The sequence below is a fragment of the Puma concolor genome, chromosome B1 (assembly GCF_028749965.1).
Source record: "Puma concolor isolate L17-30 chromosome B1, mPumCon1.1.hap2, whole genome shotgun sequence".
Taxonomy (NCBI): Eukaryota; Metazoa; Chordata; class Mammalia; order Carnivora; family Felidae; genus Puma; species Puma concolor.
The window spans coordinates 107,386,174-107,412,773 of record NC_141670.1 but is presented as its reverse complement, the minus strand read 5'-3'; the positions used below and the strand labels follow the sequence as shown (position 1 = coordinate 107,412,773).

General features: G+C 35.8%; 1 long non-coding RNA gene across 1 annotated transcript in view; it reads right to left on the bottom strand.

The window, feature by feature from the left end:
• Positions 1–26,600, bottom strand: part of LOC147581798 (uncharacterized) — a 238,864-nt gene that overhangs the window by 196,525 nt on the left and 15,739 nt on the right. The window contains exon 2 of the long non-coding RNA XR_015249762.1: positions 19,308–19,472. This is a non-coding gene — a long non-coding RNA (uncharacterized LOC147581798). The remainder of the gene's footprint in view (positions 1–19,307; positions 19,473–26,600) is intronic.

Below are 26,600 nucleotides of genomic sequence, written 5' to 3'. Positions count from 1 at the left end.
GTCTTTCACTGATTGACTTATTTCGCTTAGCATAATACACTCTAGTTCTGTCCATGTTGCTGCAAATGGCAAGATTTCATTTTTTGTTTTGATCGCTGATTAATATTCCATTGTATATATACACCACATCTTCTTTATGCATTCATCAGTTGATGACCATTTGGCCTCTTTCTATTATTTGGCTATTGTTGATAGTGCTGCTATAAATATTGGCGTGCATGTGCCCCTTCTAATCAGCATTTTTGTACCCTTTGGATAAATACCTAATAGTGCAATTGCTAGGTCATAGGGTAGTTCTATTTTTAATTTTTTGAGGAACCTCCACACTGTTTTCCAGAGTGCCTGCACCTATTTGCATTCCCATCAACAGTATAAGAGGGTTCCCCTTTCTCTGAATCCGCACCAACACCTGTTATTTCTTGTGTTGTTGATTCCTTTCTTCTTGGAGATCTTCCTTCTTGATCCCTTCTTTCTTCATCTTCCTTTCTTCTTGAAGTATGTTCTCTATTTGGCCTCCACATTACCTAACTATCCTATAATTACACTGACTGCTTCTTCTCATTTAACCTTGTTAGATTTCTAAACCAGAAAGAGTCCCAGAAGTCAGTCCTTAGTTCTCTTTTCTTAATCTACAAAATCTCTATTTTTCACAGTATATATATATATATATATATATATATATATATATATATATAACACATTTAAATGAGGAGTATAACACATTTAATGAACAACTGACAAGAGATTGGATAGAAGGATGGGAATTAAAAAATATAAACTTTTTTATTTTCTTTTTAATTTTTTTTATATATGAAATTTATTGTCAAATTGGTTTCCATACAACACCCAGTGCTCATCCCAAAAGGTGCCCTCCTCAATACCCATCACCCACCCTCTCCTCCCTCCCACCCCCCATCAACCCTTAGTTTGTTCTCAGTTCTCAACAGTCTCTTATGCTTTGGCTCTCTCCCACTCTAACCTCTTTTTTTTTTTTCTTTCCTTCCCCTCCCCCATGGGTTCCTGTTAAGTTTCTCAGGATCCACATAAGAGTGAAACCATATGGTATCTGTCTTTCTCTGTATGGCTTATTTCACTTAGCATCACACTCTCCAGTTCCATCCACGTTGCTACAAAAGGCCATATTTCATTTTTTCTCATTGCCACGTAGTATTCCATTGTGTATATAAACCACAATTTCTTGATCCATTCATCAGTTGATGGACATTTAGGCTCTTTCCATAATTTGGCTATTGTTGAGAGTGCTGCTATGAACATTGGGGTACAAGTGCCCCTATGCATCAGTACTCCTGTGTCCCTTGGATAAATTCCTAGCAGTGCTATTGCTGGGTCAGAGGGTAGGTCTATTTTTAATTTTCTGAGGCACCTCCACACTGCTTTCCAGAGCGGCTGCACCAATTTGCATTCCCACCAACAGTGCAAGAGGGTTCCCGTTTCTCCACATCCTCTCCAGCATCTATAGTCTCCTGATTTGTTCATTTTGGCCACTCTGACTGGCGTGAGGTGATACCTGAGTGTGGTTTTGATTTGTATTTCCCTGATAAGGAGCGACGCTGAACATCTTTTCATGTGCCCGTTGGCCATCCGGAGGTCTTCTTTAGAGAAGTGTCTATTCATGTTTTCTGCCCATTTCTTCACTGGGTTATTTGCTTTTCGGGTGTGGAGTTTGGTGAGCTCTTTATAGATTTTGGATACTAGCCCTTTGTCTGATATGTCATTTGCAAATATCTTTTCCCATTCCGTTGGTTGCCTTTTAGTTTTGTTGGTTGTTTCCTTTGCTGTGCAGAAGCTTTTTATCTTCATAAGGTCCCAGGAATTCACTTTTGCTTTTAATTCCCTTGCCTTTGGGGATGTGTCGAGGAAGAGATTGCTACGGCTGAGGTCAGAGAGGTCTTTTCCTGCTTTCTCCTCTAAGGTTTTGATGGTTTCCTGTCTCACATTCAGGTCCTTTATCCATTTTGAGTTTCTTTTTGTGAATGGTGTGAGAAAGTGGTCTAGTTTCAACCTTCTGCATGTTGCTGTCCAGTTCTCCCAGCACCATTTGTTAAAGAGACTGTCTTTTTTCCATTGGATGTTCTTTCCTGCTTTGTCAAAGATGAGTTGGCCATACGTTTGTGGGTCTAGTTCTGGGGTTTCTATTCTATTCCATTGGTCTATGTGTCTGTTTTTGTGCCAATACCATGCTGTCTTGATGATGACAGCTTTGTAGTAGAGGCTAAAGTCTGGGATTGTGATGCCTCCTGCTTTGGTGTTCTTCTTCAAAATTACTTTGGCTATTCGGGGCCTTTTGTGGTTCCATATGAATTTTAGGATTGCTTGTTCTAGTTTCGAGAAGGATGCTGGTGCAATTTTGATTGGGATTGCATTGAATGTGTAGATAGCTTTGGGTAGTATTGACATTTTGATAATATTTATTCTTCCAATCCATGAGCAGGGAATGTCTTTCCATTTCTTTAAATCTTCTTCAATTACCTTCATAAGCTTTCTATAGTTTTCAGCATACAGATCCTTTACATCTTTGGTTAGATTTATTCCTAGGTATTTTATGCTTCTTGGTGCAATTGTGAATGGGATCAGTTTCTTTACTTGTCTTTCTGTTGCTTCATTGTTAGTGTATAAGAATGCAACTGATTTCTGTACATTGATTTTGTATCCTGCAACTTTGCTGAATTCATGTATCAGTTCTAGCAGACTTTTGGTGGAGTCTATCGGATTTTCCATGTATAATATCATGTCATCTGCAAAAAGCGAAAGCTTGACTTCATCTTTGCCAATTTTGATGCCTTGGATTTCCTTTTGTTGTCTGATTGCTGATGCTAGAACTTCCAGCACTATGTTAAACAACAGTGGTGAGAGTGGGCATCCCTGTCGTGTTGCTGATCTCAGGGAAAAAGCTTTCAGTTTTTCCCCGTTGAGGATGATGTTAGCTGTGGGCTTTTCATAAATGGCTTTTATGATCTTTAACTATGGTCCTTCTATCCCGACTTTCTCAAGGGTTTTTATTAAGAAAGGGTGCTGGATTTTGTCAAAGGCCTTTTCTGCATCAATTGACAGGATCATATGGTTTTTCTCTTTTTTTTTTGTTAATGTGATGTATCACGTTGATTGATTTGCGAATGTTGAACCAGCCCTGCGTCCCAGGAATGAATCCCACTTGATCATGGTGAATAATTCTTTTTATATGCCGTTGAATTCGATTTGCTAGTATCTTATTGAGAATTTTGGCATCCATATTCATCAGGGATATTGGCCTGTAGTTCTCTTTTTTTACTGGGTCTCTGTCTGGTTTGGGAATCAAAGTAATACTGGCTTCATAGAATGAGTCTGGAAGTTTTCCTTCCCTTTCTATTTCCTGGAATAGCTTGAGAAGGATAGGTATTATCTCTGCTTTAAACGTCTGGTAGAACTCCCCTGGGAAGCCATCTGGTCCTGGACTCTTATTTGTTGGGAGATTTTTGATAACCGATTCAATTTCTTCGCTGGTGATGGGTCTGTTCAAGCTTTCTATTTCCTCCTGATTGAGTTTTGGAAGAGTGTGGGTGTTCAGGAATTTGTCCATTTCTTCCAGGTTGTCCAATTTGTTGGCATATAATTTTTCATAGTATTCCCTGATAACTGTTTGTATCTCTGAGGGATTGGTTGTAATAATTCCATTTTCATTCATGATTTTATCTATTTGGGTCATCTCCCTTTTCTTTTTGAGAAGCCTGGCTAGAGGTTTGTCAATTTTGTTTATTTTTTCAAAAAACCAACTCTTGGTTTCGTTGATCTGCTCTACAGTTTTTTTTAGATTCTATATTGTTTATTTCTGCTCTGATCTTTATTATTTCTCTTCTTCTGCTGGGTTTAGGCTGCCTTTGCTGTTCTGCTTCTATTTCCTTTAGGTGTGCTGTTAGATTTTGTATTTGGGATTTTTCTTGTTTCTTGAGATAGGCCTGGATTGCAATGTATTTTCCTCTCAGGACTGCCTTCGCTGCGTCCCAAAGCGTTTGGATTGTTGTATTTTCATTTTCGTTTGTTTCCATATATTTTTTAATTTCTTCTCTAATTGCCTGGTTGACCCACTCATTCGTTAGTAGGGTGTTCTTTAACCTCCATGCTTTTGGAGGTTTTCCAGACTTTTTCCTGTGGTTGATTCCAAGCTTCATAGCATTGTGGTCTGAAAGTATGCATGGTATGATTTCAATTCTTGTAAACTTATGAAGGGCTGTTTTGTGACCCAGTATATGATCTATCTTGGAGAATGTTCCATGTGCACTCGAGAAGAAAGTATATTCTGTTGCTTTGGGATGCAGAGTTCTAAATATATCTGTCAAGTCCATCTGATCCAATGTGTCATTCAGGGCCCTTGTTTCTTTATTGACCGTGTGTCTAGATGATCTATCCATTTCCATAAGTGGGGTGTTAAAGTCCCCTGCAATGACCACATTCTTCTCAATAAGGTTGCTTATGTTTATGAGTAATTGTTTTATATATTTGGGCGCTCCGGTATTCGGCGCATAGACATTTATAATTGTTAGCTCTTCCTGATGGATAGACCCTGTCACTATTATATAATGTCCTTCTTCATCTCTTGTTACAGCCTTTAATTTAAAGTCTAGTTTGTCTGATAGAAGTATGGCTACTCCAGCTTTCTTTTGGCTTCCAGTAGCATGATAAATAGTTCTCCATCCCCTCACTCTCAATCTAAAGGTGTCCCCAGGTCTAAAATGAGTCTCTTGTAGAGAGCAAATAGATGGGTCTTGTTTTTTTATCCATTCTGATACCCTATGTCTTTTGGTTGGCGCATTTAATCCATTTACATTCAGTGTTATTATAGAAAGATATGGGTTTAGAGTCATTGTGATGTCTGTATGTTTTATGCTTGTAGTGATGTCTCTGGTACTTTGTCTCACAGGGTCCCCCTTAGGATCTCTTGGAGGGCTGGTTTAGTGGTGACAAATTCCTTCAGTTTTTGTTTGTTTGGGAAGACCTTTATCTCTCCTTCTATTCTAAATGACAGACTTGCTGGATAAAGGATTCTCGGCTGCATATTTTTTCTGTCTAGCACCCTGAAAATCTCGTGCCAATTCTTTCTGGCCTGCCAAGTTTCAAAAGAGAGATCCGTCAGGAGTCTTATAGGTCTCCCTTTATATGTGAGGGCACGTTTACCCCTTGCTCCTTTCAGAATTTTCTCTTTATCCTTGTATTTTGCCAGTTTCACTATGATATGTCGTGCAGAAGATCGATTCAAGTTACGTCTGAAGGGAGTTCTCTGTGCCTCTTGGATTTCAATGCCTTTTTCCTTCCCCACTTCAGGGAAGTTCTCAGCTATTATTTCTTCAAGTACCCCTTCTGCACCTTTCCCTCTCTCTTCCTCCTCTGGGATACCAATTATGCGTATATTATTTCTTTTTAGTGTATCACTTATTTCTCTAATTTTCCCCTCATACTCCTGGATTTTTTTTTTAATCTCTCTTTTTCTCAGCTTCCTCTTTTTCCATAACTTTATCTTCTAGTTCACCTATTTTCTCCTCTGCCTCTTCAATCCGAGCCGTGGTGGTTTCCATTTTGTTATGCATTTTGTTTAAAGCGTTTTTCAGCTCCTCGTGACTGTTCCTTAGTCCCTTGATCTCTGTAGCAAGAGATTCTCTGCTGTCAGCTATACTGTTTTCAAGCCCAGCGATTAATTTTATGACTATTATTCTAAATTCACTTTCTGTTATATTATTTAAATCCTTTTTGATCAGCTCATTAGCTGTTGTTATTTCCTGGAGATTCTTCTGAGGGGAATTCTTCCGCTTGGTCATTTTGGATAGTCCCTGGCGTGGTGAGGACCTGCAGGGCACTTCCCCTGTGCTGTGGTGTATAACTGGAGTTGGTGGGCGGAGCCGCAGTCAGACCTGATGTCTGCCCCCAGCCCACCGCTGGGGCCACAGTCAGACTGGTGCGTGCCTTCTCTTCCCCTCTCCTAGGGGCGGGATTCACTGTGGGGTGGGGTGGCCTGTCTGGGCTACTTGCACACTGCCAGGCTTGTGATGCTGGGGATCTGGCGTCTTAGCTGGGGTGGGTAGGCAAGGTGCACAGGGGCAGCAGGGCAGGCTTAGCTTGCTTCTCCTTAGGTGATCCACTTCAGGAGGGGCCCTGTGGCAGCAGGAGGGAGTCAGATCCGCTGCTGGAGGTTTGGCTCCACAGAAGCGCAGAGTTGGGTGTTTGCGAGGAGCGAGCAAGTTCCCTGGCAGGAACTGGTTCTCTTTGGGATTTTGGCTGGGGGATGGGCGGGGGAGATGGCTCTGGCGAGCGCCTTTGTTCCCCACCAAACTGAGCTCTGTCGTCTGGGGGCTCAGCAGCTCTCCTTCCCTTTGTCCTCCAGCCTTCCCGCTTTCTGAGCAGAGCTGTTCACTTATGACCTCCCAGACGCTAAGTCGCGCTTGCTGTTGGAACACAGTCTGTCAGGCCCCTCCGCTTTTTGCAATCAGACTTGGGGGCTCTGCTTGGCCGGGGAGCCGCCCCTCTGCCCCGGCTCCCTCCCGCCAGTCCGTGGAGCGCGCACCGCCTCGCCGCCCTTCCGTGGGCCTCTCGTCTGCGCTTGGCTCCAGCGACTCCATTCTGCTAATCTTCTGGCGGTCTTCTGGGTTATTTAGGCAGGTGTAGGTGGAATCTAAGTGATCAGCAGGACGTGCGGTGAGCCCAGCGTCCTCCTACGCCGCCATCTTCCCTCTCTCCTCTAAACTTTTTTATATTATATATAATATATAATGTAATATATATAATATATACAATGCAATATATATACTATATACTATATACAATATACAATACAATATACAATATAATAATATAATGTAATATATATACAATTTACGTACATATATATTGTATATATATTACATATGTAGGTAATATATATACCTATATGTGTACATATATATGTACATATATATGTAATAATATATGCAATATATATACTATATATATAATATTACAAAGATTATATTCAATAGAAGAGATTCGATAGAAGTATGGTAATTACAAAATATAAACTTTGTAATATTATATATAATATATAATGTAATATATAATATATATAATGCAATATATATACTATAGACTATATACAATATGATATATAATATACAATACAATATACAATACAATAACAATATAATAAATACAATATACATATAGACAATATATATAACCTATGAGTACATATATATGTAATAATATATGCAATATATATTATATATATAATATTACAAAGATTATATTTTTAATTACCGTACTTCTATTGAATCTCTTGTGAGTTGTTTATTTAAATGTGTTATACTCCTAGGTAAAGAACAATTATAGTAGGTAGTCTTATAAATTTGTAGAAATAAAATATAAATTAATTTTAAAGGGAAATCATCATTAATGACATTTTCATAAATTATAATCTAGTGATCATTAACATAGTTTGTTACTTAACAATGCCCATGGCCAAAGTAAGCACTAGAATGTTTCTCCTATGAATAATTTATTCTATGAATAATTTAATAACTACTTATTATTAACTAATAGACTTTAATTTGTTGTTATTAAGTCAACATATAAGCAAATTTACAAATAATGTGAAACAAACCTAATGGCTTCATACAGCATAGTTTGTTACTGCTTCTGAATTCAGAAAACTTCATTTTCACTTAGACTATATCATTTACTGAAAAAGTGTGTTTGCCATTTGCCAAGTGCTATATAAAAATGTAACTTGATTTATTTTCTTCATACAATGGTTGTGACACTTTTTTTTGATAACATGTAAGATACATTTTAAAACAATAAACATTATTTGCATTTACATCTTGAACATTATTTTAACATTTAATAAAAATTAAAGCATTATACATCTATAACAAAATTTTCTTCTATACAAAAAGGATAGATTGGTTCTATAAAATATTTCAATATAAGGAAAATCTCATATTTGCCACCCTTGATTTAATTTCCAAATTCGGTAGCTAAATAATGGAAGAGTTTTAGTATGGTTAGAAGGGGGAAATAAGTTAACGTATTTAATATGTTAAAATATTTTTTAAAAAAACAAAAATTCTAGGGGCGTCTGAGTGGCTTAGTTGGTTAAGCTTCTGATTTGATTTCTGCTTGGGTCATGATCTCACAGTTCGTGAGTTTGAGCCCTGCATCAGGCTCTGCATTGGTTGTGCAGAGCCTGCTTGGGATTATTTCTCTTCTCTCTCTCTCTCTCTCTCTCCCCACCATGTTGCCTGTTCTCTTTCTCACAAAATAAATAAACTTAATTTAAAAAAAAATTAAAATTCTAGGGTACCTAGGTGGCTTAGTCCATTAAGCATCAGACTCCACCTCAGGAATGATCTCAAGGTTTGTGACTTCAAGCCCCACATTGGATTCGCTGCTGTCCACTGGAAGCCTGCTTCAGATCCTCTGTCCTCCTCTCTATCTGTCCCTCCCTCATACTCTCTCTCTCTCTCCCTCTCTCAAATATAAATATACATTTTTAAAAATTAAAAAAATCTACTAATAGAAATGCAAAGGAAACTTCTTTTTTGTGGACAACTGGTTATTGGTAGTCAAAATATGAGTTGGCTTTCAGATGTGCTGGGTAATTAAAACACTTCATAAGCTAGTTGTACATAATTATATTGCATGAATATATTAAGATTTTTTTCATATTTCTAGTAGAATATGGTTTTGATTGATTTAATCCTCGCAGTATTGTGGGTGTATAAGTCTCATTGGAAATAGTCTTTGGCCTGCTCATATAGCAGCAGATGCACTATTTGCATAAGTAGGATGTTATATGTGGGCTTGTATTTTTGGCTGCTTCTAGATTTATGACACCAATTCATTTTTTTGCACAGATGGGAGAAAACCTGACAATGTGAAAAGAGGAGTTAATTGATTTCCCTTTTAAAATTGTTACAATTACTGTGATTTATATTTTCATATAGGTGAGTCTGACCATTCATGGACATATATGAAAGAGTAAATTTTCAGTCATTCTAGAATTTTAATATTAACAAATGAACCTGAGTCTGATGCATACAAATAGGAGGAAGTATTAGTCATAGTAACAAGTAAATGTACTTATTCTAATTTTGGAGGTGAAAGGGCCATTTACAATACTGAACTGAAAACAAAATAAATGGCTTATAATTCCAGAAAAAAAAATCTTTGCTTATGTAAAATATTAAATTGTTAAATGGCCATTTTTTACATAAAACTATAATTTATACCAAACTATGCAACATACCATTATATTCTTTGGAAATCTTCTCTTTCTTATTCTAAAATATTCTTGTCTTTGCATAATATATTTAAAACATTTAGCAATTGTACATTGAGTTTTCCTGTTGTTTGAGATACTACCTGACAAGAAATAAATACTATTTTAAAGAATTAAAGAAAATAAAAAGTAAAGAATTTAAGCTGAAGTCAGTATACTATCATACTTCTTTATAACTTTAATAAAATGTTTCTTCCATATTGTATGATTTTTTTTTGTTTTAAGGATACCTTAAAAGGGGAACAAGATTTTGAAAAGGAAATTACTCATTTCAAATAATTGGTCTTATTTTTTTTTCATTATATACATGTAGCTTTATTTCTACCTTATGAATATTTATTTATGCATATATATATATCTCTATGTATAATATATGCATATATACATTATATAGATGTATATAGGAATATATCTATACAGTCTGTGTATGTATATATAATTGTGTATGTGTTATAGACATACAAGATAAAATTGGCTTTCTCTTCTTCAAAGAGTGTAGACTCTAGTGACAGAGATATAACATTTGTGTGAGTGTGGTGGTAGAGAAAGACATGACAGATGAACTACACTTTCTAGAAACAGAAAAAGCAGAATACTGTCTATTCACGTGAACAGCCACAAATAAAAGCACAGAAAACACAGTCAATAAAGGAAAATGTATATGCAATATTGTACTGTTATTGGTAAAGCAGTTAGGGGAAACAACTAAGTTTGAGATATAGATGGGGGTCGTTTTTTGTGTATCAGGAAAAAGATCTTGATCTTTATCTTGTGGGCCTATAATTATTTTTGTGAAGAGATTAAATAACAACACTTGTGTCTTAAAAAAAGATTATTCTGGTAGCTACTTGGGAAATAAATTTAATGACTTAAGACTAGAAGCAGGGATGCCAGATGGTGAATGTTGCCACTTATAAGGATAAATGCTATGGAGTTTGAAAAAAATCCAGTAGTAATAGAGGTAGAAAAATGGTATGAGAAGTAGTTATGAAAAGTATATTAAAATTTCTTTCACTCATCTCTAATAGAACAATTAGAGATCACTCTCTAATTTTATTTGGCATTTCAAAGTATATAACATGACTAAAACAAATAAAATTAATGATAATAGAGATAAAAAGATATATTTACACTAGATATAAACAGATATAGATATATGGATACATTAACAGGGAGAAATGGCTGTTAATATTAATGAAAATAGAGGAATTGAAATGTGAACTTGGTCATGTTTGGGGTTAAACTGAAGAATGTTTTATTCAGAGTTATTGCTGAAGCCTAAACAAAGCTCCATTTTTATTGTATTTTATTTTTAGATTTTATAATGAGGCACTTTAATATCTATTCTAACTTATAAGTAACTGGCTAGGAAGAGTAGTGACTGACCGGCTTTTTAACAAAACAGAAATCTCACTGAGGTTTTTAACTGAGTACGAGGAGCAAAAGTTTAAGTGCAGATAGAAAGCTGGGAGTTCATGGTCTGTTAAAAAATATCTAAAGTGCCTGCAGCTACATACAACATGTGTTGTGAACTTCCACTGTTCCTATGCTGATCGTGTTTTGTTATTTTCAGGATTATTTTATTATTTCCATTTAAGATGTGTTTTTCTAAAGGTAATTGTCTATATACAGTTAAAATATGCAATTCTGAGGAATAAAAATGTCTCTGTGGAATAACATAACATAAAAAGGATCTTAATCTGTTGTCATTGCATGGCAAGAAAATACAACAAAGATACTATCTATGACTAATGATAGATATCTAAATGCTACCCTTGAAACTGAAGGATCTGCAATGTTATCTCACAGCTCGTATGGGTTCCCTACTTCCAATCTCCCTAAAGAACAGCACAGTGAAAGCCAAACATTCACCAATGGGTTATACCAAAGGGAAGGATCCCCCAAATTACAAGATTTAGAGCTCATAATGGGATGACAGGGACATCTGTTCAACCTTCCCTTTAAAGAGAAAGATGTTCTCTGATGGACAGAGAGAGAGCACTGCTAGGTTTATTACCCTGAAATGTATCAAAAATTTACAAGGTCAAGAAGAAGAGGATTTTACATTTCCAAATCATTCTGTGGCTTTCCATGTGGAAGATATCTTAGTGATACTATCTCTATTTAGATAAACTATGTCTAGTTTCTAAAGCTGCATGTTTTGCAAACATTCTTTCAATGTTCTTTGCTCAGAAGATCTAGACTATGCAAAAGCCTGGCATCCAAGAATTGTTTTCTAATTTAATCTAATTCATGAACACCTATGACTATATCCCTCTACTTCGTTTAATTTTAATATTTTTCCATATTTGACTTATGTATTTTATTCACTGTGGTAAACAGAATAATGGCCACCCCAAAGATGTCCGGGTTCTAATTTGTGACACCTGTGCATATGTTACCTTATGCAGCAAAGGGGCTTTGCAAATGTGATGAATTTCAAGATGTTGATATCGGGAGAGTATCCTAGATAATCAGAGTGGACCTACTGCAATAAGAGTCCTCATAAGAGATTCGCAGAAAGGGAAGAGTCAGAGAGTGATTGGAAGATGCTACAAATCTGGCTTTGAAGTTCAAGGAAGAGGCCACCGAACCAAGAAATTCGGGTAGTTTTTAGAAGCTGAAAAATGCAAGGGAACAGATTTTACCTATGAGCCTCCAGAAAGAAGAACATCTGGCTGAAACCTTGATTTTAGCCCAGTGAAACTCATTTAAGATTTCTGACTTCCCTTCTGGGATCCCCTGACCCCTTAATTTCTTTTTAATTTGCATACATTTACTTGCATACATTGCCCTTTGTGTTATAAAATCCTATGGGTTTTAAAAAATACTTAATATCTTTCACTCATTATTATGTATCACATTCAATAACTTCACTGTCCTAAAAAAAATTCCTGTTTTACTTATTCACCTCTCCCCATCCCAACCCCAGTCCCAGCCCAATGGCAACTGCTGATATGTTTACCATCTCTATGTGTTTGCCTGTTCATGAATGTCATACAGTTGGAATCATGTGATATTTAATTTTCAGATAAACTTCTTTGATTTAGAAAAATGAAGAAAAATAAAATAATATCCCCAGGTTAATTGTCAAGGTGTCTAAGATCAGCATTAGTAGTTATGCATTTGTGTTGACATGAATGTGTCGTACTTAAACATCTAATTTTTCTAAATAGTGTTCTAAATGGTAATAGCGGAAGGTAAATAAAAATAAACTTAAACCATGCCATTTTGAACATTTTTCTTAGTAAAGGTTAGCAATAGGTTATATTACCTAAATGAGAACTTAAAAAGTGATGCAATTTATATCAGCATGAGTTAATTTTAAGATCTGTTTTGAACCCCATCTAAACCATCTGAGGAAAAACTCCAGGGAAAATAAAGAGCACTTTGCATTATGATTCTATTTGCTACCATTAGCAGACATTGCAGTCTTGTTAATCACATCTGTTCTTTAACATTATCTGGCCGTATGTTTATGCAGATGAAACACTAGCAGTCATTGATTGGACAATCCCATTAATCTCCACCATCCTACCCACAAATGAAATATTCTCCAGTGATATATTCATTCAAATACTGTAATTTCTATATTGATTAAATTGTATCCACTCATTTATCCCAGTCCTGACCTTCACATCTCCATCCTCTCTCTTGTCCTCTGTAGATCCATTCTGTGGTGACCAAAAGATAATATCATGCATCCTCATGTTCTTTACAGAATCCACCCAAAATTCCTTAGCAAAAATTTTCCTCTTTGTGAAGAATATCCATTTAGAGTAGTGCTTATTGTCTCTTAACTCTCCATGCATTGCCTTTGTTGAAATTCCCATGTCATCTGTAGATGGTATTAAAACTTTCACCCTCAGGTGTCTTTTTTCCAATCTCCTGGTCTCTCAATTATGTTTTTATTGAGTGCTTGGCTCAAGTCTCACTGTCTTTCTATCTAGTCCTCTCTCTCTCCCCACCCCCCCTTTCTTTCTGTCTCTGTCTCTCTCCACACATACACACACACACACCATAAAAATTTGTCATTTTCATGTGGGTAAATGATACAGTTAAAATTCAATATTATCTTCTCAAGGAACGCATATTTTAGCATCAGAAATGTACTGGCAACAGACTGCTTACAGGAAAATGAATAAATAAGAGCAAATACCTTTACTGTATTCTGACATTGCTTTCTAAGGTAATATTTTGTTACCACACTTTCTCTAGTGCATAACGTTTAGTAACTCAAAATGGAAATCTTGAGAGGTAATTCAAGAATATTCATTCATTTACAAAACATATGAGAATGATTACACTGTTCTAGGTAGTTTCTGAGGATTAAAGAATAAAAAGATAGTGTTTTTGTTTGAATAGATTTATTCTAGTGGAGAGGTAGACATTCAAATGAAGAATTAAAATAGAGTGTGGTTTTGTTATATCGAATATAGGAATGTGGTTTGAGTGTTTAAAGAAGGATTTACAGATTCGCCACACAGCTTTGCTACTGAAAGGAAAATCTGTCAAGACATCCAACATAACTATGTATTTTCACTCACTAAAGACAACATACCTGTAGAAATAATAATAATATCATACTACTTACAACAATAGAGATCACACTCCAAGGGGAAGTATAAGTTATCCCAATAAGACAAAGTAAGAAGAGGTTTAATATAGAATTTGGGCTCGTGTTACGTGATGTGGGGAAAATAATGACTACCATTTATCTGATAGTTAGAATTGCCAGATATTGTGCCAAGTTGTTTTCATCTTTTATAGTGATCAGTTACACTTATTTTTAACTTTTTTTGTTGTCTTCTTTTTTAATGATATTTATTTATTCTTTCACTAAATATTTATTGAGTGACTATGTGGGTAAGGTCCATGAATGCATGTAAATATATCCTGAGAGATATGTTTTATTTTTAAATTTTTATTTATTTGTTTATTATACTTCTGATGCCTTTTACCCATTTCTCTGAATTTTTCAATGTAAGTTTATTGAAGTCTTGTGCATTTGGATCACATTTGACTACATTTTCTGTGACACAGAAGAAGGTTCTTAGAGGAGGGATCCAGGTTATGTATCCCCATATCTAATTCAACAAGAAAAATTAGATTGGAGATTATAGGATTTATTTTATTTATGTTTTTGGAGATAGAGTTATTGTATTTAATGATGGAGAGAAACTTCATAATATCCCCACATCAGTAAGTGATATTTGATTATATAATCTGATCTATCTTTGTATATGCCAATAAGTTATTTGCAATATTTAAATGCATCCTAAGTATCTCCTTTTAATTTGCATTCCATTGCTCACATTTGCTCCTTTTTCTCCTAGAATGTGTGTAACTCATCCCAGGTAAATCAGGTATAATCTTCTCCCAAATCTTGGGACTGAAAAGTGGACACACGTGTTTTGAGGAAGGAAATAGTTCAGTATTAATCCTCATCATTAGGAAATAAGTCAGCACTAATTACTCCTCAAGTGAAGATTCACTTATGCCTTCAGTGTGGAAAGGTGAAAGGAGCTTTCAGGCAAAAGCCTGCTAGCTCTGTTCTTTTGCTGTGACTGGAGACACACAAAGATATTCCCATCTTTGAAACATTTTTGGTTAATCTCACCTATACTGATGTCTAAGAAACACCGGGGGATGAGTGAATGACTGTAATGGACTCAATCAGTATTCATTTCAAATCTCTAGATGTAAATTTAGGTCATAGTCTCCCAATCCCAGCCTGACTGAGACTGGGTGGTTGGTCTAGCTACAGCTTTCTACCAACCCTCAGCAGGGGTCTATCTTCATTAGTCCAATCTGTACATGTGTTATTTCAGCTTTCTACATCTGTCCTGCTAAGTTGAACGCAAATTTCACTAATTGCCACAGATTCATACTTTTTCTCTTTTATCCTGAAGTGTGTGTGTGTGTGTGTGTGTGTGTGTGTGTGTGTGTGTGTGTGTCACATACACAGTATCTGGGTCTTCTCAGAAATTTGAAATTGTAATATTATTTACTGAATATTGAACCAATGGAGTCTAAGAAAAATGTGTTTCTGAGCCACCAGTATTACTTTAAAAAATATTTGATCACATATTTGTCTGAAAAAGTTCCCTCAAAATGTATACACACACTTCCACACAAAATTTTATCTAAATGTTGGGGTTCATGGAAGCTTTAAGATCATATATGGGACCTCCGTAGAACCATGGACCCCAGATTAGTACCATTGTCTCTCATTCTCCTTCCCACTGTTACTTATAGTAAAAGATCTTCTAGAACTTTCTTAGTGTTGCTTCATTATTACTTTGTTTTTTTTTTTAATTTTTTTTCAACGTTTTTTATTTATTTTTGGGACAGAGAGAGACAGAGCATGAACGGGGGAGGGGCAGAGAGAGAGGGAGACACAGAATCGGAAACAGGCTCCAGGCTCTGAGCCATCAGCCCAGAGCCCGACGCGGGGCTCGAACTCACGGACCGCGAGATCGTGACCTGGCTGAAGTCGGACGCTGAACCGACTGCGCCACCCAGGCGCCCCAACTTCATTATTACTTTGAATTTGACACATGAATTGCAATCACCTTGCACCTTGCCATATACCAATTCTGGAAAAATGGTCCGGTCCTATATAGAAATGTCCTTTGAGGCAGAATTTGGAAAACTCTCACATACAAGGCAGCAACCCTCCCCATCTGGCCTTGCTTTGTCTTATGGAATTTGTATGATAGTCCTTGCAGGTGCAGCACTTCCCACATAAAAAAAAATGATGGTTAGTATTTTAAAAATCTTGAATTTTTAAGTTGTAAAAGAGAATAACACCTAGACTCTAAGTCACAACTGGAAAAGCTGAACAGTGGTATTTTATTTCAGGATTGGCATCTATCATCTTCAATCTCCAAAAGGAAAAATGATTTTTATGTGAAAGTTGTAATTAAAGCTAATTTCTAGGTTGACACTTCAAAAGACTTTGTTTTGGGGGTGGGGGGGTGAGGAGGATGTGTTTAATTTAGTGAGCTTACACAGTGCTGTATCGATTTGTTTCTCTGAAGAGGACATAAAACTTTGAAAAGGCTATCCTTCCATGAATTACAACTTCAGCTTTAGTAATGTGTCCCTGATTGTTTGTTTGGTTGGTGTTTTTAGTACTATTGCAGTATTTATCATGTTTCAAATGAATTTGATCTTGTTCATTTACTACAACATTGCAATACTCTAGTATTCCTGATTTAAATGAAATGAATGAGAGAAGTAGAAAGGAAAGGAAGGAGGGAAGAGGGTAAGGGAGGTAGGGAAGAAGAAAACAATAAAAATATTCCTGGTTTAGGATTATAGGACTACAAGAATGATGTAATTTATCCCATGACCATGTGCTTTATTTTATTTTATTTTAATTTTGTGTTTGTGCTCTAATGTAGAATATAAATCCCAAAGATACATCCTGAAATGTAACACATTTGAAGTCCTGACCAGCACAGTTCAGTACCTGATAGTATTTTATTTAAGAAGCCCTATTTAACAGCCTCAAAACAACAACACAGAAAGATCCTTCATAGGGTATTTGTTATATGGGATCCAATTCCTAAGCCTCAGAATCTTCTCCCTAATTCCCCACACATTCCATTTTCTTGAACCTCTCCCTGCCAATGCTCTAAATTCTGCTTATTCACCCTCATTCCACTTAACATTTCTTTTTTTCTTTCTTCTCTCCCAAGCTCTAATTATAGATTGACTTTGCCCATTTGTGGATTCTGTGTAATGAAAATCTAGGGATTTATTTAGGAAGGATATATTTTTTATAAAGTGGAGGAGAGGATACTTCTACTTAACTTTGCTCATTGGATCTTTCCTATTCGTATTATTTCAATATGGAGTGATAGTTAAAAGTACTGTCTTGGGGCGCCTGGGTGGCGCAGTCGGTTAGGCGTCCGACTTCAGCCAGGTCACGATCTCGCGCTCCGTGAGTTCGAGCCCCGCGTCAGGCTCTGGGCTGATGGCTCAGAGCCTGGAGCCTGTTTCCGATTCTGTGTCTCCCTCTCTCTCTGCCCCTCCCCCGTTCATGCTCTGTCTCTCTCTGTCCCAAAAATAAATAAAACGTTGAAAAAAAAAATTAAAAAAAAAAGTACTGTCTTGTGTCAGATATACTTGAAATTGAAAAGTCACTAACTATATAAACTGGGAGATGTTACATATGCTCTTGGAACTCTAAATATTGAAAATATGGTATTAAGCTCATAGAGTTGTGAATTTTAAATTATATAATGTATATAAAATTGAATACAGTGTCTAAACTAGAGTAATCATGCAATAAAAGCCAGTTGATGTAATAATTAGACCTACAAGAAGTTATTTAGGAATATTTGTGACACTCTATGAGGTAAGAATCATGATTGAAAGATGAGGAAATGAAAATATTATGAAATTAAAACTTCACATATATTGTCTTATCCCATCTTCACAGGAACCCAAGAGTGTTGACATATTACTAGTTTTGATAAAGAAAGAGAGGAGCTGAGAGTCTATATAGTTTGCTGAAGTTTACACAGCTTATATGTGGTGATATTGGACCTAAAATGCAGGTCTCCTGATTGTAGCCCCAGGGACATTGTATTGCTTACTGCCATATCTCAAATCCCAGTAAAACAGGTACCAGCAATGTATATGGGGGATTTTGTCATGAGAAATTGGTTGCAGTCCTAGGTTTAGTTTACATATAAAGCTAAACAGAATCCTTTTGGTTTGATAAGAGTTTTTGTCTTATTTCAAAGTAGAGAAAATAAGAAGTGCTACCCTATATGACCTTTTCTATTCAATGTTTTGTGAAAATTAGCAGCTCATGATTTTAAATGCTCTAATACAAGCATTTTCTACAACCTATTTTAATGCAGTAAGAATGATAATGTGCTTTTAAATCCATTCTAAAGAACTGTGAGGGGCTTTTTATCATTTCCATCACCTTTGTATTACCTCACATCATATTTGCTTATATCCTATTCCTCATGCCTACACAATTTACTTCTTTTCTCCATCTATTTTCATGTTAGAATGTAGTTTCAAGCTTGAAGTGAAGCAGTGCAATGAGGCACTTATTGGAGAGGAGCTTGCATTAGGGGAAACTAAATTCTCTTCTACATTTTCTCTCACAAATTTGGCTCTCATTGCTAAATTCTAGTGAACATGACTTTTCTTTAATGTTCATTTATTTTTAAGAGAAAGAGTGTGTGCAAGCACTGGAGGGGCAGAGAAAGAGGGGGACAGAGGATCCGAAGCAGGCTCTGCACTGACAGCAGAGAGGCCTGTGCGGGGCTTGAACTCACAAACCATGAGATCATAACCTGAGCCAAAGTGAACTCAGGCACTTAACTGAGTCATCCAGGCACCCAAAACATGAGTTTTTAATACATTATTACTTACTTATCAATAGTTTTCTAAGTTAAAGATTCAATTGCTTCCTTAAATTCAGTCCTATTTCAGTAAATTAAAATTTTTTAATGTTAATTTTTTCCTAGGATATACAAGAATTCTCATTATATATTATGTTACTGGTCTTGTGCAAAAAGCACTGTGCCCACTCTGCACTATTTTTTTCTGAACTGTAAAGTTGTCTAGCTCTGTGTGGATATATGGATAATTATTTGGCTGGAAACATACTGTTTAAAGATAATGGGTGGCTAATATTAGAAATGACTTTTCTGTGATGGAAAAAATAATGAAGAAATGTTTAGGCACTTAGGATACTTCTTAATTATAAAGTATGTATGTGTTAACTAGTATACTAATAAGCATCTTAATACAAAGATAATGTAAAAGTTCCTTTTAAAAATATATGTTGCAATATATTTTTTTTAAAGTTAGTTTGGGATGTTAAGTACCTAAAGATAGACTCGAAATAACTACATATAAGAGTCGACTTTGATAGATGATTATTTGTGTCATTTTCTGAAAACCTTTGTATCAATCATATTTTGAGTCCCTGAATATATTATAGTCAAACTAATATTTTAAAATAACTTACCATTTGGGGCTCCTTGGTGGCTCAGTCAGTTGGGCATCTGACTTTGGCTCAGGTCACGATCTTGGGGTTTGTGAATTCGAGCCCCCCGTGTCAGGCTCGGGGAGCCTGCTTCGGATTCTGTGTCTCCCTCTCTCTCTGCTCCTCCCCTGCTCGTGCTCTCTCTCTCTAAAAAAATAAGTAAACATTAACAAAAATAAATAAATAACTGACCATGTCTTGAAAGAGAGAATATTGACTTATTATACATGGTGAGCAGATAGAATAATTACAGAAATGATAATAAAATATAATCAGAAGAAATCTGAACGTAAAGACAGGGAATCTGCACCCTATTAAGGTATCGTCAGTAATTTACTAGGTGAACTGGACTGAGTTTTTGCATTTGCTTAACAGCATTTTATTCTTTACTGAATTACATTTTTATTCACTTATCTTATTTTCCCACACTGGATTTTGCATTTTTTCTAGTGATTATTAAGAATGTTAAAGTCTTGCCAACATTCAATATATTTTTTATTACATTAATATAATTTCTGTGGTCTATAGAGCCTATTCTAAATATAAATGCATATGTGAACACAAAGCATGTAATTTTGTATTTAAATTTAGATTTAATTTTATAGGTTTTAAATATAAATTTAATATTAAATATAAATTTAAATATAAATTATATTAAAAATAAATATAATTATTTGATATAGCTAGTTAAATGTATTTGCATGTTTTGAGAAGGATGAGGTCTGGTTTATGGCAATTTAGACCATTAAGACAGGTCCATAACATAGAAAAAAGATTGGTATTTTGTACATGATCTATATAGTTTTAATACAAAAGAATACAGTGCTATTAGAATACGAGGAATGTAAATGCTTTTATCTTGAGTAACGTAGATGTTTTGACATAAGTAACAGTAAAAGTTATAGGACTAAAATAAAAAGTTATTGGGAAATTTTGTAGGATACAGTACTGATATTGACTTCTGAGAAATTCTTGTCATGATGTACATAGACAAATACTATGAGCATAGGTGACAATTACACAATGAAAGATAAATGAGATGTGATGAGCACACAGTCACAGAGGAACACAAAAAGGATATTATTCTCTGGGTAAATATCCAAATATGATCCAGTTGCTAGATCATAGGGTATTTCTATTATTAACTGTTTGAGGAAACTCCACACTGTTTTCCAGAGTGGTTGCACCAGTTTGCATTCCCACCAACAGTGCAAAAGGGGTCCCTTTTCTCCACATCCTTGCCAAGACCTGTTGTTTCTTGCATTGTTGATTTTAGCCATTCTAACAGGTGTGAGGTGATAGCTCTTTGTAGTTTTGATTTGTATTTCCCTGATGGTCAGTGATGTTGAGCAGGTTTTCATGTGTCTGTTGCCCATCTGTAAGTAATCTTTGGAAAAATGTATATTTATGTATTCTGACCATTTTTAAATGGATTATTCAATTTGGGGGTGTTGAGTTTTATAAGTTCTTTATATATTTTGGATACTAACCCTTTATCAGATATGTCATTTGCAGGGTATTATGCTAAAAGTCAGGCAGAGAAAGACAGATATCATATGTTTTCATTCATATGTGGATCCTGAGAAAGTTAACAGAAGACCATGGGGGAGAGGAAGGGAAAAAAAAAGTTACAGAGAGAGAGGGAGGCAGACCATAAGAGACTCTTAAATAGTGAGAACAAACTGAGGATTTATGGGGGTTGGGGGAGAGGGGAAAGTGGGTGATGGGCATTGAGGAGGGCACCTGTTGGGATGAGCACTGGGTGTTCTATGGAAACCAATTAGACAGTAAATTATATTTAATATAAAAAAAGATATGTCATTTGGAAATATCTTCTCCCACTCCATAGGTTGCCTTTTAAGTTTTGTTGATTTCTTTTTCCTTCACTGTGCAGAACCTTTTTGTTTTGATGAAATCCAATAGTTTATTTCACTTTTGTTTCCCTTGACATGGGAGACATGTCTAGTAAGAAGTTGCTACAGCCAATGTCAAGGATGTTATTGCCTGGGTTCTCTTCTAGGATTTTGATGATTTCCTGTCTCACATTTAGGTTTTTCATACATTTTGAATTTATTTTGATGTATGGTATAAGAAAGTGGTCCAGTTTCATTCTTCTGCCTGTTGCTGTCCAGTTTTCTCAACACCATTTGTCAAAGAGACTAACTTTTCTGATTGGATATTCTTTCCTGCTTTGTGGAACATCAATTGACTATATAGTTGTGAGTTCATATCAAGGGTTTCTATTAAGTTCCATTAATCTATGTGTCTATTTTTGTGCCAGTACCACCCTGTTTTGATCACTACAGTGTTGTAATGTAACTTGAAATCTGGAATTAGGATGCCTCCAGCTTTCCTTTTCATTTTCAAGGTTGCCTTGGCTATTTGGGGTCTTTTGCTGGGTATTTACCCAGAGAATACAAAAATACTAATTCGAAGGGATACCTGTGCTCAGTGTTTACAGCAGTGTTATCAACAATAACCATATTATGGAAAAAACCCAAATGTCCTTGTCCATTGTCAGATGAGTGGATAAAGTAGGTCTTTATATATATGCATACACACACATATATAATGGAATATTATATAATGTATAATATTATATAAAGTGTATATATAAGGGAATATTAGTCATAAAAATGAATGAAATCTTGCCATTTGTAATAACATGGATGGAGCTAGAGAGTATTAAGGTAAGCAAAAGAAGTCAGTCAGAGAAAGACATACCATTATGATTTCACTCCTAAGTGGAATTTAAGAAACAAACAAACAAAAAAAAATGATCATAGAGAAAAAAAAGAGAGAGGCAAACCAAGCAACAGCCTCTTAACTATAAAGGACAAACTGATGGTTACCAGAAGGGAGGTGGGTGGGGAGATGGGTGAAATAGGTGATGGGGATTAAGGAGTCATCACTTGTGATGGGTGCCGGGTGATGTATGGAAGTGTTGATTCACTAAATTGCACACCTCAAACTAATATCACACTGTCTGTAAACTAATTGAAATTTAAAAAAAAACTTATAAAAAGAAACTGAAAAAACCTTAGTTTAAACAAACAACAGATATTATTCCCTGTAAAAAACTGAAAGTTAGTTTGGGTTCATTCAAAAAGCAAGGATGTGGAAGTGTTGAACCACTATATGGTACACCCAAAAGCACTATTACACTGTATGTTAACTAACTGGAAGTTAAATAAAAACTTAAAAAAAAATATTTTTTCCCAAAACTCTTTCCTTACTAATGTTAAAAAAAAAAAAAAAAAAAAAAGAAGGATGGCTGCGTGTTCCATGCTCCATGATGGTGTAATATTGCATATAGAACACTTTGGTCTTCTGACCTCCCACAAACACCAAGGGGCCCTACCCTATACGTATCCTCCTTCTTAGCCTTCCCTACTGGCTTTCCAGAGCCAGGAAACTTCTTCACTAGTGTGTAGAAGGAGAAATTTCTGATTGGACTTCCAGGATAAGAGCAGGGAGTCAGGCTTATATCAGACTCTATACTGAGGATGCTTATTGCACCTGGCTTTTGGTTGTGAAGCAGAACCCCAACACTGATGACCTTGGCACAGTCACTGGCTAGAGTCATAAAGACCTTTACATGCCCCGCATATTTGAAATCCAAACACCTTCCTGCATCCTGGCCTCTCAAACATTTCTCTACCTGCCTCTGTAGGCCACAGGAATGTCTGGGCCTTCAACACCACTTGCCAGCCTGGGATTAGAGAACCATGTGCGTGTGGCCACAGATCACATGGCCCATATACTTTCAAATTCTGACTCTGTTGACTAGCACCCACATCTTACCAGACAAGGTTCAAGTATCTAGATAATTGGGTGACTCCTCAGGACCCAGGCAACATCCTAACATCAGGGTCATCATCTCCAAATCTTGTGGTTTAATGAGTTCATTTCCCTCATGGTAGTAAAATTCTTCTTATAACACAACTTCTTCCCTTCTCTATTCTCTAGGCTGAGTTTTCAATTTTAGAATCTAGTCTATCATGCTTTTCTAAATTTTCCAATCCATGCTCTTTTGGAAAGAAGAGTAAACTTCTGAAAATCAAAAATGTTATTATTAAATAATGATAATTCTTAAATAATCACATTTCTTATCCAAATTGAACTGCTTTTTTCTAGATTGCCTTCCTCTGCTATCTCTCTAACCAAATAAAATTCTGATTCAAATCTATGGTAAGAGTATAAAGGTAATAAGAATTACAATAAAAAGTATATCAAACTTCATTTTAATGAAATTTTGTTTCTTACTGACTTTTTCTATTGTAATATTTATGAATTACAGATAGGTAACTGAATATGCGATTTGCTCAGTCAAAATTTTATAGAAATACCATGAAATCTAGAATGAAAGTTTTATTCTTCAGTCTAGCATTGTAAACCTTCTACAGTTTGCTCTTCTCTATCCAGATTAAACTTCAGATATGTCTTCATTCCACCCTGTGTCCAGTTCACCATGTGTGGGCTCAGCCTCCCTTGAGTATCCTATGGACTTTTTTGGGGTACTGGTCTTAATGTAAGCATGTTGCTTCACTTACAGTCCCACTTCTGCAAATATGTTAGACATTTTGTATTTCTTTTTTTTTCTCCCAGTTTCAGGTTTATTGAGGTATAATCAACATACAAAATTGTTATGTATTTCCTTTTTGAAAATAGGCCAACTCTACCATGACCAAGGAATCTTCTAAAATGCCTGTTTTAATTTTACATAGAATGTTATTTATATATTTTATACAGTACTTCAGTATTTTTTATATATATAAGGTTTGTATTTATGTATCTCTATTTCCTTTATTTAAATTTGTGCTCCAGGAAAAAATAGTACTGTAATTTTAAATCTTTTTATGCCCATATCATTGTTTAGTAGATAATCATTATATTTACCATTTTTCTGTGTCTACTAGACTTTTTTTTCTAAATATTTGCCATGTATTATCTCATTTAATCTTAACATTAATCTTGGGGCGCCTGGGTGGCGCAGTCGGTTAAGCGTCCGACTTCAGCCAGGTCACGATCTCGCGGTCCGTGAGTTCGAGCCCCGCATCAGGCTCTGGGCTGATGTCTCAGAGCCTGGAGCCTGTTTCCGATTCTGTGTCTCCCTCTCTCTCTGCTCCTCCCCCGTTCATGCTCTGTCTCTCTCTGTCCCAAAAATAAATAAACGTTGAAAAAAAAAATTAAAAAAAAAAAAATCTTAACATTAATCTTAACATATCCTTATGATAATACAATTACACTATTTTACAGATGATGAAAAAGAAACAAGTAAAATAAATAAATTGCTGAAAATTAAATGGTATATATAGTGGATCTAGGATCCAAACCCAGACAGTATTATTCTAAGACATATACATGTAAATGACTTACTAAAATACTTGTTAACTAAATGTTTTTGTTATGTAATTGCATACATCATTTTTGAATCAGTGAATTTGTGTATATGTATATGGAAGCCTTTTTACAAAAGGTAGTTAGCAAATTTAGCTAGGTCAGGCCTGTGCTAGGAAGTCAGTACATAATAGTGAACAATCTGGAAGACACATTATTTTGCAAGAGTAAAGAGTCTAACTGGGGACATCAGGCACTGAGACAAGAGATTGCAATAGAGTGTGATTACAGGGAAACCGCACAGTTTATTTTTAGAATTATGTAAGAGAAAAGAGAAGATACTTACACTTCCTGGAGAAAACTGGCATTTACGCTAAGAACTAGATGATAAGATAAGAGGTAAAGGAATCAACGTGAGATGCATTAAAAAAAAAAAAAAAAAAAAGGAGTTTTAAATTGAGAGAATAGCTGTGTGAGATATACCACAGGCAATAAAGACCATGAAATGCCCTTAACATTGGATAACATGGTCACTACTACTATTATTTTGTTGTTCACTATGACTTAGTGTCAAGTCACAGGTTACACTTTGATGTTAGTTTCAATTATAACTTTTTTGTGAATGTATTAAGTAAAAAAAAATAATAATAAGCATTCTTTACTCATATTTTCACAGATATACACATACACACCAGACAGAAGAGAGACCTATTTTGCTTGTTCATATTTGGATACAAAGGAGTGAGCCATGAAAATAACTTACATAAAGTTATTAATGCCATTAAATCAGCCATAATACGACAACACTCTTACTTCCCTTCAACTTTGCATTAACTAAAGCAAATACATTAGTTTGAAAATATTACCAGAAAGTTTACATTGCATAACAGTGTCCGTGAGACAGGTTTTCTCATGAGCAAGCCCAAATATACTCTGTGGGGGATAAGCTTAGGAATTATACCTGGGCTTATACCAATGGGTTAACAAGGCATAAAGAAATACAAAGCCTTAAAATGCTCACACCCGAGTTTAGGTAAGCCAGATTGGCACCCCAAGAATAGGGGGTGCAAAGGCACCATGAATATGGAGGTGAAAAGGCACCCCAAAATAGAGAGGGGGTGCAGAGCCCCCAGAATAGAGAGGGAGAGGCAAAGGCCTAAAATAGGAATGGGCACAAAAGTGCCCAATACATAGGTATATGAAATACACAAGATTAGGTATTCAGGGTGGAAGCAACCCCAATTTAGTACTATAGCAGAAAAGCTGCTTTCACAGGTGGATAGGGCCAAGTTGGGTAAATTGGTGAATTGGACTATGGCCCTGCAGGCAAAGCAGCCCAGAGTGGAGATGGTTAACAAAAGAAAAGGTGTCTTGTTAACCCTGAGGTTTTCCCCCTATCTGCCTTATCCCCTAGGCTAGCTAAGATAAACAGACACAGCGCCTCCTGTCTGCCTTTAACAACCATCTGCCCATCTGCCCAGTGCCAGGATTTTGTTTTATATTGACCCAAACCCCAAACACTGTATATCTTTAAAACCCCCTTTTCCCTCACATCCCCAGGTTAATGTTTCCATTTTGTTTTTCTCTTTGTACACACCCATCACTTTTGTAATCCTTCTGATCTAATAAATACAGGGCAGAGACCCTTATTCGGGGCTCTTGTCTTTTCCTGGGCATTAGTTATCTCTCACTTTTCATCCTGCATCCCACTCTCTTGCTAGACAAGAAAGAACTTTATACCCAGAGTCTACGACATACTCTCAAGTATTTTCTTTCATTTTCCCATATAGCTTGACTGTAAATAGTTCCACCAACATTTTCATGACTTCTCTACTGTTATTCTCCCTCCACTGAGGAGCTCGCCCTGTGTGTTCTTCCTTCTGTCTTATTCACAGAGTGGCTTCATCAAATGTTTCACCAGATTTGTTTCTTACA